Source organism: Grammomys surdaster, unplaced genomic scaffold (assembly GCF_004785775.1).
Source record: "Grammomys surdaster isolate TR1022 unplaced genomic scaffold, NIH_TR_1.0 67, whole genome shotgun sequence".
Lineage (NCBI taxonomy): Eukaryota > Metazoa > Chordata > Mammalia > Rodentia > Muridae > Grammomys > Grammomys surdaster.
Genome location: NW_021604569.1, coordinates 13,948,104 through 13,966,529, shown reverse-complemented (window position 1 = coordinate 13,966,529; position 18,426 = coordinate 13,948,104).

Here is an 18,426-nt window from a genome sequence, read left to right as displayed (position 1 = left end):
AATTCCCACCCCCTGGGGCGTCCAGCCTTCATGAGGTCAAGGATCTCTTCTTCCATTTATGCCCAGCAGGGCCCTCCACTCTTACATATTCAGCTGAAGCCCTGGATCCCTCCCTAAGTGCTCCCAGGCTGGTGGTTTAGACCCTGGGAGCTGTGGTTGGTTGGTATTGTTGCTCTCCTCATGGGGCCACAAACCCTTTCAGCTCTAATGGCCTTCACTCTGACTCCTCCATTGGGAACCCTATTATCAGTTCAATGGCTAGTTGTGAGGATCTACCTCTGAATATGTCAGACTCTTGAAGACATCTGAGGAGACATCCATATCAGGCTCTTCTAAAGCCTGGCCTGTTCTGCTGCTCCAGTCTGCAGGTCAGGATCTAGCAAGAGAGAGAGTGGGGATGGAGGAAGAGCATAAAAGGGGCGAAAGACGCAAAAGATGGATACAAGACAGAGTCCGGTGGAGTCTCTTCAAGTCTCTTCTTTATTCTCCTCTCTTCTTCTATATTCTCCTCACACATACTATATTCTTCTCACTCCTTCAGTCTCCTCACACCTTTCACAAATAGAAAGGAAATCCTGGGTATTTATACCCTTTACCACGTGACTTGCCCTCGTGGACAAGCTCAACTGAAGGCACTAAGGCACGTGCCTTGTAGCCATGGATACCAGGAGCACCTTGCAGCTGGGGCACTAAACAGTGTAACAATATGTTTATCAGTGTGTCCTCAGCTATTGCAGGCTGTTGAAAACAAGTCTCTTGTCAGGGTATATGGCTCGAAATGGCTGTAAAGATGATAGCCACTTTTGGCTAAGAGTCGGCTCCCAACAGTAGCATCTGTCTTTTATTTTTCTATACCTTTAATCTTTGTATAAAATGCAATTCAATGAAATGAATAAATTCAATAAATCAAATTCCTAATGCAGTCTTCTAATTAATGAAGTTCAGAAGTTCCTTTGAAGCATCTGTCTTATAAGCATCAAACTATGTTTCTTTAAACCAAAGGAATGGTGAAATGTGAAGATAACTCAACTGACTTCAAAGATTTTTGGTGGAGGGAGGAAATTGAATATACTTTATGATACTTTCTTTAATAACTGTGAATGTGGGGATACAATCTTTGCCATTCAAAATGTATTTTTTTTAAAAATAATTTTTTCAAGTATAGCAATTTATCACCCCATGCAGTCATATAATAACTCAATAGAAACAAAACATTCAGAGGTATATTTTATATACTGTGAATGAATATTCAAAAAGCTTTTCGTGTTGTAATTGTGTAGATTAAGGTATTACAACTATTTTGTCTTTATAGTAAATATATAAAAATAATTTATTTTGAACGTATCACAAATAGTTTATGTAATCTTTTGTATTTTTTTTTGCACAAGGGAACTAAAAGATTGATTACTAAGTACAGATTTTTATAATATAGATGCACTTATGTTTAATTCAAATTTGACTAGGTAGACATGTGTATGGAAGTGAATTATTTACAGAATCCCATGGTGCTTTATAGATATCTTTAAAGTATTTGCTTCTAACATTATCATGAAACTGAATTCCTATGGTGATTTAAAGCTAAGACATGCCCAAAAGGATAGGTTCTAGCAATTGTCCTGTGTTCTGCCTTCTTTAAAATTACAATTCATTTTTTATTTTAATTTCTGTATTAGTTATCTTTGTGTTGCTATGATAAAATATGATGAACTTAGGAAAACCAAATCAGGCACTTAAGGCAGTGACCTGGAGGCAGAACTAAATCAGAGACTATGGAGGAGTGCTCTTAATTAACTTCTCTCCATGACTTACTTGGCTTGCTTTATTTAGGACCAACAGCCCAAGGCATTGGACCACCCATAGTAGATGGACATACAAGTCAAGAAAATGCCATACAGACTTGATTATAGGTCAGTCTGATTAAAGCATTTTCCCCCATTGGAAATTTTGTTTTCCCAGGTGACCCAGGTTTATGTTAAATTCAGAAAAAATAACCAATTCATTCCTATAGCAAGCAACTAGAAAAGAAATGTTCAGGGATTTCTGCTAGCTGTTAATTTCCTGATTTCTTACTCTAAGTTACAGAATTACCAGACACAGTAGTCTGCCTTGTTTATAGTCCTGTTTCTGCTAGATATTTTCTTGCAAAGTAATTTGGAAGACAACACACTAAAAATAACTGAAAACTTTCTTACCATAGCGTTTAATTATAGTTTTCAAATTTAATAATGTTTCTGAATATATTTTCTGTGTAACTTTTAATCAAGATAACTTTTCTTTTATAACTATGAATAGCTAATAAACTTGGGGATATTAATAAATTTAAAGTCATGTTTTTTTACAGTAATCATGTTTATTAGAAAAATTATAAAACTAAAAATCGTATTTGTAAAATATAATCTTTAGAACTACCTGTTAATTTCAGAATATAAAAATTGATTGAAGAGCGTTATTTGGTTGTCTGGAGTCTAATTTATTGAGTTCTTTGTATATATTGGACATTAGCCCTCTATCAGATGTAGGATTGGTAAAGATCTTTTCTCAATCTGCTGGTTGCCATTTTCTCCTACAGACAGTGACCTTTGCCTTACAGAAGCTTTGCAAATTTATGAGGTCCCATTTGTCAATTCTTGCTCTTAGAGCATAAGCCATTGGTGTTCTGTTCAGGAACTTTTCCCCTGTATTCGAGAGTCTTCCACACATTCTCTTCTATTAGTTTCAGTGTATCTGGTTTTATGTGAAGGTTCTTTATCCACTTGGACTTGAGCTTTGTACAAGGAGATAAGAATGATCGATTTGCATTTCTCTACATGTTGACGTCCAGTTGAACCAGCACCATTTGTTGAAAATGCTGTCCTTTTTCCACTGGACAGTTTTTAGCTCCTTTATCGGAGATCAAGTGACCATAGGTGTGTGGGTTCACTTCTGGATCTTCAATTCTACAATTCTATTCCATTGATCTACTTGCCTGTCTCTGTACCAGTACCATGCAGGTTTTATCACTATTGCTCTGTAGGACAGTTTGAGGTCAGGGATGGTAATTCCCTCAGAAGTTCTTTTATTGATGAAAATAGTTCCTGCTATCCTGGGTTATTTGTTATTCCAAATGAATTTGCAAATTGCTCTTTCTATCTCTATGAAGGTACAAAGCTAAATAAAGAATTCTCAAATGAGGAAACTTGAATGGCCGAGAAGCACCTAAAGAAATGTTCAACATCCTTAGTCATCAGGGAAATGCAATTCAAAACAACCCTGAGATTCCACCTCACACTAGTCAGAATGGCTAAGATAAAAAACTCAGGTGATAGTAGATGCTGGAGAAGGATGTGGAGAAAGAGGAACACTCCTCCATTGTAGGTGGAATTGCAAGATGTTGTAACCACTCCAAAATCAGTTTGGCAGTTCCTCAGATAATTGGACATAGCATTATCTGAGGACACAACTATACCACTTCTGGGTATATACCCAGAAGATACTCCAACATATAACAAGGACATATGCTCAACTATGTTCATAGCAGCCTTATTTATAATAGCCAGAAGCTGGAAAGAACCCAGATGTCCTTCAACTGAGGAATGGATACAACAAATGTGGTACATTTACACAATGGAGTATTACTCAGCTATTAAAAACTATGAAATCGAGACATTCTTAGGTAAATGGATAGAACTGGAAAATATCATCCTGAGTGAGGTAACAATCACAAAAGAACACACATGATATTTACTCACTGATAATTGGATAATAGCCCAGAAGCTTGAAATACCCGAGTCAATTCACAGACCACATAAAGCTCATGAAGAAGGAAGACCAAGTGTGAGTGCTTCGGTTCTTCTTGGATGGAGTAACAAAATAATTAAGGGAGTAAATATGAAGACAAAGTGTGGGACAGAAACTGAAGGAGGGGCTGTCTGGAGACCATTCCACTTAGATATTCATCCTATGTGCAGTCTCTAAAGGTAGACACTGATTTTGATGTTAGGAAGTGTATGCTGACATATAGCTATCTCCTTAGAAGTCTGCAAGAGTCTGACATATTCAGAGGTGAATGCTCACAGCTAACCTTTGAACTGATCAAGGGGCTCCCAATGGAGGAGTTAGAGAAAAGACTGAAGGAGCTGAAAGGGTTTGTGCCTCATTAAGAGAGCAACAGTACCAACCCACCAGAGCTCCCAGAGTCTAAACCACCAGCCTGGGAGCACATAGGGAGGGACCCATGGCTCCAGCTGTATATGTAAGGGAGGATGGCCTTGTAGGGCATAGGTAGGAGAGGAGATCCTTGGTCCCATGAATGCTGGACACTGAATAAGGGGGTATTCGAGAGTGGGGAAGTGGGAGTGGGGGAGTACGTGGGGGTACATCTTCATAGAAACAGGAGAAGGGAGGATGGGAAAAGGGAGTTCCTGGGTGGGGGGAGGAGTGGGGTAAGGGGATAAAATTTGAAATGTAAATAAAATATCTAATTAAAAAATGGAAAAAAATTGATCGAAGAACTTCTGCAATGATTGACAAGGGAGACATTTAAGAAAATACAAGAATCTCAGAGGTTAGACGGAAAAAACAGAAAAGACCTATATGTAAAGCAAAAAGAAACTGCATGCTGTTACTAAGGTAAAGAACCATTTGAATGTTAAATTGTGAAATTACCTAGAGCTTATATTCCATAGTTAAGTAAGTGGTGAATGTACTAGTCAATTAGGAGCAAAAACAAGCCCAAGGAATGTGTTTATACATGCAAAATTATGCTTTGAGGAACCCTATTGTGACAATGATGGAGGGATGGAATTTAAGAGAAAAGTAGATGTTGGTAATTTATTTGTAAAGAGTTGTATAGTTTAAACAAGTAAGCCTGGCCTGAATTATAGCACTATAAACCTAAATAAGCTTTATAAGAACAGGTTATCCAGTTCTTAACATATTATAAGAAAGGGTCGGACCATATTTTTATATACACTTTCCATTATTCTAATGGAAATGTGTGAGAAATAAGGACAAAGCAATAAACGAACTTCTTTGGGCATTTAGGAGTGTAGCTAAACTTTGTTGAAATTAAAGAATATTGCCACAATTTCTGAGTCTCCAGTGTGAAAACACTTCATATATTTAGTGTTATATATTCCAGATGGCCAATGGTATTTTAAGTTATTATAAATGCCTCTGATGAGTGCCAAGACTAAGTGTTGTTTTTATCTAACATTGAGTTCTTTGTAGGTTTTTTTTTTCACTAAATCAGGTGAGGTAAGACATAAGACTTAGAAAAATATCATAAAATATTATTTTATGAACACCATTCTTGACAGGGCAAGGATAATGTGTAGACAGCTTAGGATTGGATAGTTTAAATACATTTCATTACTTATATGTGGCATGGGTAACCCTAGTTTGGGACATCTAGCTTTGAATGCCAGAATTAAAATTCCCAATGATAGGAAACATGGGTAAATTACTCAGGTTTAGATCTTTTGTATATGAAGGAAAGTACTAAAGGATTCTGGATTACTATACCTAAAAATGTGTTCAATTTGGACAACATAGTCCATGGCTAAGGTGCTATTCTCAGCTGTTCTGAATCTAGGTCTAGGCTAAGGAAAGAGCCAACACCTGGGATACATATCATGCTAGTAGAAATGTATTTTCTCAAAATCTAGACTAAGCACAAACAAGTTTTCTTCAGCAACAGAATGGAATGTATTTCTGAGCTTTTCAAGGACCAGAAATTCTCAGGAGCTGGAATTTCCTTGTTTAAATATGGAATGTAATAGAAAGCCCACATCATAGATTATGTGCACATTGGTCATGTTACAGAAAAATGATCCCTCGAAACATAACATTCCATGGTTAGAAGGACAAAGATTATTGGTTAGCTTTGTTGAAACTCCATATTCCTAAGAGCAAAAATAATAAAGACACTGGCAACTTTGTGCAAAGAGTCTTGCATTCGATGAGATTCTTATCTGCTGGTAAAGCAGCCCTATCCACATCCGTATACAATCTAAGATATATTATAAAAAAAAGTCTTATTTAGCTCGTAGTTTTGAAAGTTTACCACTAGAATCCAGTGGATTTATGTTCCTATAATGATTATGTTGAATGACATTATCAGTTATCATAGGTAACAGCAAACCTAGCAGTCCAGGATGCAAAAAGAAAAGATGTTAGATTAATAGAACCTCCTTCAGTACTAATAGCATTTCTTTCAATACATGCTCCCAAAGACATAACTATTAGCCGGGCGGTGGTGGCGCACACCTTTAATCCCAGCACTTGTGAGGCAGAGACAGGCAGATTTCTGAGTTCGAGGCCAGCCTGGTCTACCAAGTGAGTTCCAGGACAGCCAGAACTACACAGAGAAACCCTGTCTCGAAAAAAAAAAAAAGACATAACTATTTCTGACAAGCTCCTTCTACATAAAAGTTGCACTACTCTGTAAGTCTGTAACTCATGGGATTCTGAGAGGATTATCAAAACCAGAATACTACACAAGGAACACATGTTCATTTATCTTCCTTGTTTCTGTACTGGGATGCATAGTACTGAGAGTCAACTGAAGCCTATTGGTACTGTACCATCAGGATCATGGTCTTAAACAAAGAATCTTAAATGGGTACACATAAGCTTTTCTGGAAGTAAGGTATCTAGTATGTAGGGGTAGAGAAATGAGAAGGACAAGTTTGAGACCAGCCTACAATTCACAGAAAGATCTTATATATAAATAAAAACCCAAAAAAGTAGATCTCACTTTTATAATACAGATAGATCCTATCCCATAATAGACAATGACAATTTACTAATGAGTGCAAACTCTCGACTGACTATCAACCAAACCTCACTAAGTCTCATATCATAGCATTGTTTCATGGGGTTAGGCTTTCAATATATCGGTTCTGTTAGGGATTTTTATCCTAATATGCATATATACCTATACAAGCAGTAATGGAGGTTTTAACAAATGTCCTCACTGACCACCAAGGCACCACCTCCTTAAATCCTCAGGTAGACTCTCTTCACTTTCAGAATAGTTGTTAATAGCTGGCTGAGAAGCTCAAGTCCACATGTTCCATGGCTGATATTCATTACAGCTGCATTTTAATTCATCAATTTGTTTTTATAGTGGATTGCAACATGTTACATCACAAAGTTATCAAAGGACTGGGAAGAGTTAAAAACTTAATTAAATATTTTTTTAAATGTCTTAACAATGTATCACATGTTATTGTATGTTGTTTTGAATTTTTCTTTATAAAGTCAGCTGTAATTTTTCCTTATTTCACTGAGTCATTCTCTACTACTTTTCAAATTAAAGCAGCTAGCTTTAGGAAGATATGGGATCATATGAGAATTATTGATTTCCTAGTGAACAGAATATTTCTACCTAAGAAGAGATTTTAAAATTTTGGATGGTCAATTTCTCTTACCCCAGCTATCCATGTAAAACAAACTTAAAAGTTAAGTATACCAATAAATTTCTCCCTCAGCAATGCTTTCTACTTATTTGATATGCAGGTCACAGTAACAAAGCCATCATAATTATATAAAAAAATACTCAGTGTACATTATGAACTGAAGGTCATGTCCCTATGATGTTGTATAGGTTTAAGAATCCCACAATTCTTCATGAATGACATATATAGCTTGACCCCTTTTTGTCCTGGGAATATTTTTATTCCTGCTCATCATGTTAAAGCATGTCTATAACAACATTAACATGTTGGCAGCCAAAGTACATGGCTTGAACCTGAAAATGGACCCCCAGACAGAGTTATTAAATTAACAGACTGGCATGTCAAGGACAGGTAAGATTCTGCACAGAGCCTTACCAACTTAAGACAAAAATGAATTGCTTTTGGTAACGCATATTCCATGATGGATAAGGAAGGCATTCTTGTCAGAGCAACTTAAGACAGGCTCAGTCTTGTTAATGAAATAAAAAGGGGGAAGAGGCAGAGAGTGTTGAAGCTGCTTGGCAAGAATCTGACATGGGCCAATGACAGGGAAATGGGCTGCTTGGCAGGAATATGTCATTGACCAAGGACAAGGAAGTAGGCTTCAGGCAGGAATCTGACATTAGCCTAGAACAAAGAAGTAATTTCAGGCAGGAATCTACATATTAGGCTAGAACAAGGAAGTAGGCTGCAGACATGAAAATGACTTTGGCCTAGGACAGGGAAGTAGGCTCAGATATTTTGGTCATCCTGATAAGCCCTTAGAAACAGTGATCACGGGAATGTTCACAGAAATTTGTTTATTGCCTTGCTTGTTCTTTGACTATTTGTGTTTATTGCCTTGCTTGTTCCTTGATATTTGCATTTACAGTATTGCTAGTTCTTCAACCTAGAGCTGACCTTAATACTTGCATGTAATTAAAATGGTATAAAAGCAAAAAGGTGGAGGGTAGATGGGATAGGGGTTTTCTAGGGAGGGGAAATGGGGAAAGGGCATGGCTTCTGAAATGTATGTAAATGAAATATCCAAAAAAAGAATCCCACAATTCTAGAAGGACATGAACAATTATGATTATAGCATGAGAAGGCATATCTACAAGTAGAAAAAGGAAATATTGTTTGAAATGATTTTTAGTATTCTGCAAAAGAATATGCCAAGATAGAGGCTGGTAATGTCATTGCCTTCTTTGTCAGTGTTGATAGGCATATCATATTTCATAAGGTTATTCAGAAATTGGTGAGGCTTGCTGTTGTCTACACATTCCATGTGACTCTAGTAATCAAAAAACAGGAATGGAAACATCGGCAAAGCCTTCTGGTGTTAGGCTGTGATTTCTCAATCAAGACCAGGTTTTCTTTGTAATATCAAAGATTGTATGTCCTATTTTATTTTTATCAAAACTAAACACATAGTGTTTTCATAGTACATTATTTTTAGAGCTACAAAATGAAATTGTAGTTTTTCTTTGAACACAGTATCTTTTACCCTGCTGGTCAAAGGAATTTACAGGAGGCATAGCTTTTTAGTGCCCAGGAAACTTTGGTTAACAAATGTGTGATGTGGGTTAGATTCCTCTCACCTGTGGATCTGTGTATTGGAAATATCATACACTCAATATATTTTTGCAGATTTTTTAAAAAGTGTATAGTAACTTTGAGGAAATCAAATTTAAAAGTACATTCTGTTTATACCTTGTGATTTTCAGGCTTTAAAGTTCTTAACATGAACTGAATTAGACCAAATATTAAGGTTTTGTTTTTCCTTATGAAACTATTACTGGATTAGCTCTTTAGTGGTTGGGATAAAAATATCTTAATTCAGGTATTTTAATTGGTGATAAAAAATACCCCTGCATGTTATAGCCCAATCAGTTTCATTAATGCTGCAGTTAAATTGCACATGATAATTTTATTGCGGTTGTTGAAACTGATGAAGTTAAGAAAGAGAGACCTAATATAGTAATGGTAGATAAGGAATTTTCCAAATATCATTGAGCCTAGCAAATTTTCTACCTGAAAATTTGTCTTGTACTCACTCATTTTTAAACATATTTCCCCAAATTTAAAGTTCAGACTAAATGGAACCCATGTCCCTTGGCAGAAAAGATTGTGCTGAGCTGGTCTCCCTTGCTGACCTGTGCCGCAAGACACTGATTTCACCCTAGGTTTACAACAAGCTATTATAAATTCACAGTTTAATGAACAGTAGTAGCAATTGAGAAGTATTGAAATATAACTGACTTTACTTTATATGTATATGTGTGTGTTACTAATTTACTTATACACGAGTTAACTTATACACGAGTTAACTTACATAGACATATACATGACAGTACCTTACATATCTATCTGAATATATGTCTCAGTTTCATGGAGTTGGCAGGTACAAGTGATCAGTCATTTTTCTGACTTTAATTATTGTGTCACTCTTCATAGACACACAAAAAAACCAACTTCTCAGTGGTTCTGAACCTGTGGGTCATGATCCCTAGATGGTCTAATGATACTTTCACAGCGGTCACATATCAGATATTCTGTATATCAGATATATACATTCCAATTCATAACAGCAGCAAATTTATAGTTATGCAGTAGCAACAAAAATGATTTTATGGTTGGTGGGGTCACTACAACATGAGGAAATGTATTAAGGGGTCACAACATTAGGAAGGTATGCAAGTAAACCTTACACAATCAGAAGTAAATGTAAATTACATATAAGTGTTAGAAAATGATTATAAGCCAAGTTGCTAACTCAGGGCACTCATATACCTATGGTCACCTCAAAAGCATGTACAAAGCCACTGTAATTTTACACATGTTTTGTTTGACTTTTCTCTTCACCAAAATTCATAGTCACTTTACATAGCTATTGTGTTATCTACTTGATGTGTTTTCAATACAGACTTTATAAAGATGGTAGCCAAAGTCTCTACTCATGACATTCTCCAGGTTCAGCACACTCCTTAAAAACAGATGCTAATTCTCTGACTGTGGTAATTATGCCATTCCTGTTCTTCAACAGGACAGTAACAAATGGTAAATATATCCACGTAGAAATTCCAGAATTCATAGGGTTGTGAAAACCGAGTAACTCATTTGACTTTTCATATTGGGAATGAAAGAACAGCAAATAAACAGATTATTCTAGAAGCATCCAAGTAAGCATTTGCATTATGCACTCTTTACAAAATGCATACAGTTTTACAAATATTATTTTTATGACAATCCCCTGCATTGCATGCCACATTCTCTTTTTAAGACAAATCATACATTTTCTTCAATTCTTGAAATGCAAATATAATTATATTATTTTTATATTTCCTGTTTCCCTTCCAATCTTTTCTGCATATTTCCCTTAATATACCTCAAATATGGTTTCCATTTCTTATGTTTTATATATGTGCATATTTATGTATATATAGTAATTATATATAATATTATATATATATATAATACATACATACATACATACATATGTGTGTGTATGTTTTCCAAATATATTAAACAATAATGTAAACACAACTTGTTCAATCCGGATAATGCTACCTTTATGCATATCATTTCAGAGCTGACAACTTGCTATTGAATAACTACTTTGGTACCACTTGCATACAAAAGAGTACTTTTTCCTCTCTTAGCATCACTCTGTTGCCTATAGTTCTTTGTCTCGGGTTGAGTCACATGAGATTCTATTTCCATTGTACCATTTGTTTTGTAAGTCCAATGTTCAGCTTCCATGCCTATCAGGTCTAGGTGTGACCTTTGACCTAATGGAAATATATTGTCAGGATTTTACTGATAATTTTCAGGAGAACACACATAGGACCCTACTGGTACATCACTGGTTTTTGAACTGTCCTCCCTGCCTAACACTGTGACGTTACAGAAAATGTACAATCTTTTTCCAAGATTTTTTTCCATCACACTGAAAAAAAAATTAGATCTTCATTATCATTGATATCTATCTCACTTTACCTGTTAGTCTAAGCTCACAGGAGAGTTCTGACATTAGGGTAGAAACTACCAATTTAAATTGTCCTTTATATGTTATCCCAAGGATCCCAAACTCTTTTCTCAGTTTGACAACCACTATCTCATTTGACTTTTCATATTGGGAGAGAATGAGAGCATATAAACAGATTCTTCTAGTAGCACCACAAGAAGCATTTTCTGTATGATATCTTAGATTCATTTTTTCTGATATGTTTTTATAGATACATCATTGTAATTCCATTGGAAATGGTGAGTTTTTAGGGAAAAGCACCCAAATCCTGTTCAGCACTTGCTAACTATAAGTGATTTATAAATAGATTTTATAAAACATAAATAATGGTTCTCAGTTTTAATTTTTCACATCCCTAGTGCTTTATTTTTAAATGAAAATAAGTTACCTATTAGCTGTGACATGTGATTCTGTATAGGCTATGTCAAGGTTGGTAAAGAGTATACATAGCCATAAGTGATAAGTGCATGAACAATGCCAAGGAAGACATTCAAAATAAACAGTAATTTCAATTATTTTATAGTCGGCTATGGAGTTCAAGAACTAGAAATCACATTTAATATCATCTACTTATTGCATATTTTTATTAACATTAAAGGTGATAAATTTTCAGGATAGTAAAAATTATATTTCCTGAAAAACAGCATTGTATGTTGAAGTTTATAGATCTAGTTAATTATGAGGACTCTAAACATAATAAAACTGTCCTTAAAACTAGTTTGATGATGTTCCCATCAAAAGAGAAAAGATAAAAGCCAAGATTTTGAAGGAAAGCTAGCAGGAGTATGTGGGATATTCAGGATGAATGAAGGATAAAGAGAGATATTTCAGTTATATTATAATCTCCAAAAAAGATTTTGTGTGCAGAATCAGTCAATGATCTAAAAAGTAGGAAATTCAGAAGAAAGAAAAATAGAATAAAATTGTTGCTGATAATTGGTAATGTTTCAAATAATCATTTACTGGTTCTTGCAGGCTCTCATTTTATTTTAGAAATTAAACTGATGGGTTTTTATAGGATTTTTATGATTACTTGCATAGGTCTTTTCTTCTTGCATTTTCTGTTCATATACATATCAGTGAGGGCCTGTAAGAGCCATTTACAGGTGAGGATGATAAGAAATAGCACATGCATTCTTGGTAGAGTCAGGCAACTAGATGTGGTAGCCAGCCAAAGACAAGATTGTCAATGATGATAACACCTAGAGAGACTGTTGTTACCAATGTCTTCTTGTTTCCCTCAGATTTAAACACTTCTATAAGATATTATCTGCTTCTTCTATTGTTTAGAAATTACTTCCCATACAGTGTTGCTAAATTTTAGGTATAAGTTTTGTAAATTGTGGAAAACACTTCATCTTCCTTAATTTCCTTGTGTGAAAATTTCTTCAATAAATACATATGAATCGCTGAACAGTGTCTCATATTCTAGTCAATATGTTCACAGCTACCAAATTAATTTGGGATCGAAGTTATGGGTAAAGTAATAAAACTATTAAGAGACATAAAATTGCGAACGAATTATATATAATTTGATGTCTTAATGAGTTGCTTGCTACTGTGAGAAAAAAAAACTTAAAATTACAAACTTAAACCTGGAAAAGATTTATTTCATCTAATGATTTCAGAGATTCCAACCTATGGGCAGTAGGCTTCATTGTCTTTGGGATTGTGACTGGACAAAAGATTATGTGGCAGAATGAAATGCTTACCAGAAAAAGCAGGAAGTGGATGAGTCCAACTATCTCCTTAATAGCTATCCTCTTGATGATCCTAACTTCCTCTGTATCCCACTTCTTAAAGGACTCACAACTTCTCTGCAGCAGCACAGACTTGTGGCAGGTCTCTTAGAAACATTCAAGAAACAGATGACATCTCTTGACGTACATGGTTCTAACCTAGCTCACTTTGGGTGTTTTCTATTCTGTTTCTGACCTGTGTTTGCATGTGGATTTAATTTTGTTTCTATTTTCTACTGTTGGTGTTACAAGGCTCCTGTACAGGGTTAGCTTAACCTGGTTATCTCCCTGTCTCAACTTCTTGAGTGTTAAAATACAGACATGCATTTCCAGTCTGGCACTGGGTTTGATTTCAGTAGCCTTAGATTCTATTCTTATAGATTTTTCTCTCAGGAATTCTTTTTGGTTTAGATTATCATCTTTTTCTTGCATTCCTCACATTAGTGGTATTTCTACATTTCCAATAAAATGCCCAGTAGAGGATTTGGTGATACACTGACAAATGAGGTATTACAGGAAATAAACTTACCTGTGAGTAGATAGCTGTGGCAGATAAAGAATGTAATTTGAGCATATTAAACTGAAAAGCTATTTGAAAACCTCCATAGCATTTGTTAACCTATAAGTAAATTAGAATCTGAATGATTTGAGGAATAAATCAAGATTTGGGTGACATAGTTATTTTAAAACATTATTATAGTGACAGTTTACTGTATATAATGAATAATATCATATCAAGGAACTGAGGCAGAAATCTACTTCCTTACCAATATTGTCACTAATTAGTCTAGACTGTCAAAGTTTAATGCCATTCTAGAATGTAGTAGAGAGATACCAGCAAGAAGAGAAGGATGCTCAGATTGAAATCATCTCACCTTGTGAAATTCAACTAAAGTCAATAGACTACTGAACACTGATGAGCTTGTTGAAATTAGCAACAATAATAAGTCTCAGAGTGTATTAGTTGACATAGTAATTAGGTAATATACTAATTAGGCAAAATACTAATTAGTTAATGTCTGACAATGAGAAGACATACAATGAATATAGATCCAAAGAGGATTTAGCACACTGGCTTTATACAATACAGGCTAGGTAACAAAACAATGACTGTTTGGCATTTAAAAGTAGTTGCTTCTCAGTCCAGATGACTTTGGATTTCAAATCTAGAACTTAAGGTTATTGGGGTGGCTTTTGTTTTTCCATTCATGTTGAAAGACAAAAATTCTTGAAGAATGGGAGCAACAGGAACAGCAGCAATAGGAGGAGGAGTACCACCAGTAACAGGGTTTATGAACTTCCAAACAGGATATAAGAAATCTCCAGCAGTTAAAACAGTAAAAAACATTCCCTTGAACATTCTTATATTTATATCACCAGGGAAAGAAAACAAACACCCCCTAGAGGGGCGAGGCAGTAGTGAGTGAGTAGGTTGAGAATTACGCTCTTAGAGGCAAAGGGGAGAGGGATGTGGTGGGGAGTTCATGGAAGGAAGACTGGGAATGGGAATAGCGTTTGAAATGTAAACAAATAAAATGATTAGCATATATGTTTATATATGAACACTAAGATTTCAAAGTTGTTCATAAATGTAATAAATTGTTTTTTCTTTTATTTCTTTTTATGTTCAATACAGAGCTTCATTATGTAATACTGTCTGGCCTGGAACTCACTACCTACACCAGGATGGCCTTAAATTCAGAGATCTACTTGTATTTATCTCCCCAGTGCTAAAATTAAAGGCATATGTCACCATGCCCAAGTGTACTAATAATTTTGTACTTAGTGTCTTCCAAAGAACAATAGAAGAAATGTTGATAATATATATCAAATCAATTGTTTTATAAACATTTTTCATAACTTAGAAATGATGTAAATGAAATGTCCTTCAACTTATAAACCTGAGACACATTTTCACAAATGATTTTCATTAATCCCTACTTCATGAGGATGAAATTTACCACCTTGTGCTGCTGTTAAAATCCACAGTTCAATTACTATACAGTATATGATTCTATAGGAATAAATGATCTAAAAAGACATTTAAATACATGATATTATTATTAGTTTCCTCTAATTAAGATAAGACTAAATAGTAACTTAAAATGATCCCAAAAAAACATTGGAAATAGCATAGTATTTCAAAACCAGTATCTTTGAGATTTATACAATCCATGAATTCACCAAAGACTCATTGATTCAATCATTCACAATAAGTGAATTTAATGCTCTGTTAATTGTATATCTCATTTGTAAATGTAAATGTGAGCACATAAAAATCTAAAAATGATAAGTATTCTTTCATCATTATGGGCATTTGGTGTTTTGGTTACTATGTGAAGAGAGGATCTTCTTTTCTGGTCCAATCTATTTGGTGTTTTATAGGCTTCGTATACATTTATGGCCATCTATTTTTTTAGGTTAGGGAAGTTTTCTTCTCTAATTTTGTTGAAGATGTTTTCTTACCCTTTGAGCAGGGATTCTTCTTTCTCTTTTATTCCTATTGTTCTTAGGTTGATTTTTTTTTCATCGTGTCTTGATTTTCCTGGATCTTTTGGGTTAGGAGATTTTTCACATTTTGTATTTTTTTGACTGATGTGACAATATTATCTAGGGTGTCTTCTTCACCTGAGATCCTCTCTTCTATGTCTTGTATTCTGTTGGTGATGCCTTCACTTCCTGATCTCTTTCATAAGTTGTTCATATCCAGGGTTGCCTCAGTTTGTGGTTTCTTTATTGCTTCTCTTTCCACTTTTAGTTCTTGAATGATTTTATTTAATTCCTTCACCTGATTGATTGTATTTTCCTGTATTTCTTTATGGGATTTATCTTTATCCTCTTTAAGGGCTTCTACCTGTTTACCTGTATTTCTTTAAGGGAATTTGTTATATTATTCTTAAAAGTCTCTATCATCTTTATGAGATGGGATTTGAGGTCTTTATCTTGCTTTTTAAGAGTGCTGAGGTATTCATGGCTTGCTGTAATAAGAGAACTGAGTTTCAGTGGTGTCAAATTGTAATGGGTTCTATTGCTTATGGTCGTGGGTTTTCTTCTGGTTATCTGATTATCTCTGGTGTTAGCTGGCCTCAATGTCTCTGACTGGAGCTGATCACCTTGGAGGCAACCAGTCCTGTCTCTAAATATGATAAACCTCTTGTGAGCAGTCCCCTTGTGACCCTGGTTACTGCTGAACTCCTGGGAGGCAAGCAAGCTGTGACGCTGATTACCTAGAACATCCTGGGAGTCAAGCAGGTTGTAGGTGTGGGTAGATATCAAGCAGTTGAACTGTCCCAGGAAGGAAGCAGCCTGAAGAAAGGAGGAGCTTGGTGGGGCAGGCTAGGAGTACAGGAGTCATATAAAATCCCCTTTTGTTCCATGTGTTCTAGTTTATATACAAAAATCCAAAAAGGAGATAGCATGAAATGATGTACAGCAAAGGAGCTGGCTTCTAATTTCCAATAAACTACGGGAAATAGATCCTTAAGTTCCATAGTGCGTAGAGAAATTGAAATTAGAATATAATGAAAGGAGTCATGTGCAGCTGTAGTATATCTCAGGTAGTTGAGACAGTGGAACTCTAAGATGCTCAGACACCTTTGAAAAGGAATTTGCTTTCCTCTCTTGATTGTTGTGAGCTTTATTCAAGCACAGATTGGTTCAATTATAGTTCTAGTAAATACACTAGTATTTTTAAGGCATAAAATATACAATATTCTAAATTCTTAAACATTGAAATAGAATCATCCATTTGGCTCACATGTTTTTATTATATATTTCATTTATATATACACAAACTCTGGTACTTACCATTACAGAGTTTGTCCCTGTAGGTCCCTGGCTGTCTGTATAGTATGTACAGTGGGGTTTTCTTGGACTTGTCAGTGGTATAAATTATGGCATGGCGGCTCCTGATAAAGTTTAAACTTAGGCCTTTTGATGGGAGAGTGTTCAGCTAGTGTTCAAACTTAACTTGACTATTCTACCTATGACCCACCACATGGTTAGCTCTACATTGGCGTTCCCTCAGGTCTAATCTCAAATCTCCCATTTCTGTTTTCTTCACCTGTGTCACTCTGTCTGCACAGATGTTCCCCACTTCCTGCTTCACCTATTGGCTGTCAGATCTTTATTACAACCAATCAATAGGGAGACAATATCTGATACATTCTACATTGTCTTCAGACAGGTGAGGACAAATATTTTCAAAATAGAGAAATCTGGTGGTGGCACATAGAAATGGCAACACCAGAATCTGATTATTATTCAACTCTGCCAGTACAAAAGTAACAGTTAAAAATACAGAGCTAATTCTTCACACAATGTGAAGAAAATATTATCTCGACAAACATGCTATTTCTTATAATAGTGAAGAGTTTCTGATTGGTATCTAGCTTGTTAATATCATTAATGAGGGTCTCTCAACACTCATTTATGTACCTGGATAACATTTATAAGTGTGTTCTTCTAATGTTTTCAGCCTAAAAAGTGGGTGCAAAATAAGTTCCAAATGTTTGAGACTATAAAGAAAAATCTTGGGTCCTAGGCAGTGTTAGGGGTAAGCTCCTTCTGTGGGATAGATTTCAAGCTTGGCCAGTCATTGGTTAGCCACTCCCAGATTTCTGTGCCATCTTTACCTCAGCACATCATACTGGAAGGACATATTGTAGTTCTAAGGTTTTGTGTAAATTGTACAAGGAAATAAACTTAGAAAAGTAAAAAAATTAAACAACTGAATGCAAAAATATTCATTTACTAATTATAGTAAATTGTGAAAGTGAAATTTATTCATAGAATCAATGACATCAAAGACAAGGTATAGTACAGTCCAACATGATCTTGTGGGGGATAGAATGACATGGTTCCTGCACCAGGAACAGGGACAGCTGGAGTGGCCCTCCATGAGTGTTGATGGCTGCTGTGGGAGTAGGGCTTGTTTGTATAATATTTTGCATATTTTGCATTCCTCTTTCAAGAAATGTTTTGACTGTTAAATATATTGATTCCGTGATAATCAAAGACAGCATGAGTGAAGGTAAGGCTAATGTCTCAGCAAAATGTTAAACTCTGGGACCTTCTTCAGTACAGCCCTTAAGGCTGTGGAAAATTTTTCCAAAATTATAAGTTCAAAAATAAACAATTTCTCAAAAAATAATGATACATTATGAATTTTAGGAATCTAAAGGAACAAAAGCAGCTTCATTGTAACCCAAACTGTCAGAAAGAGACTAAGGAAGAAGATAAA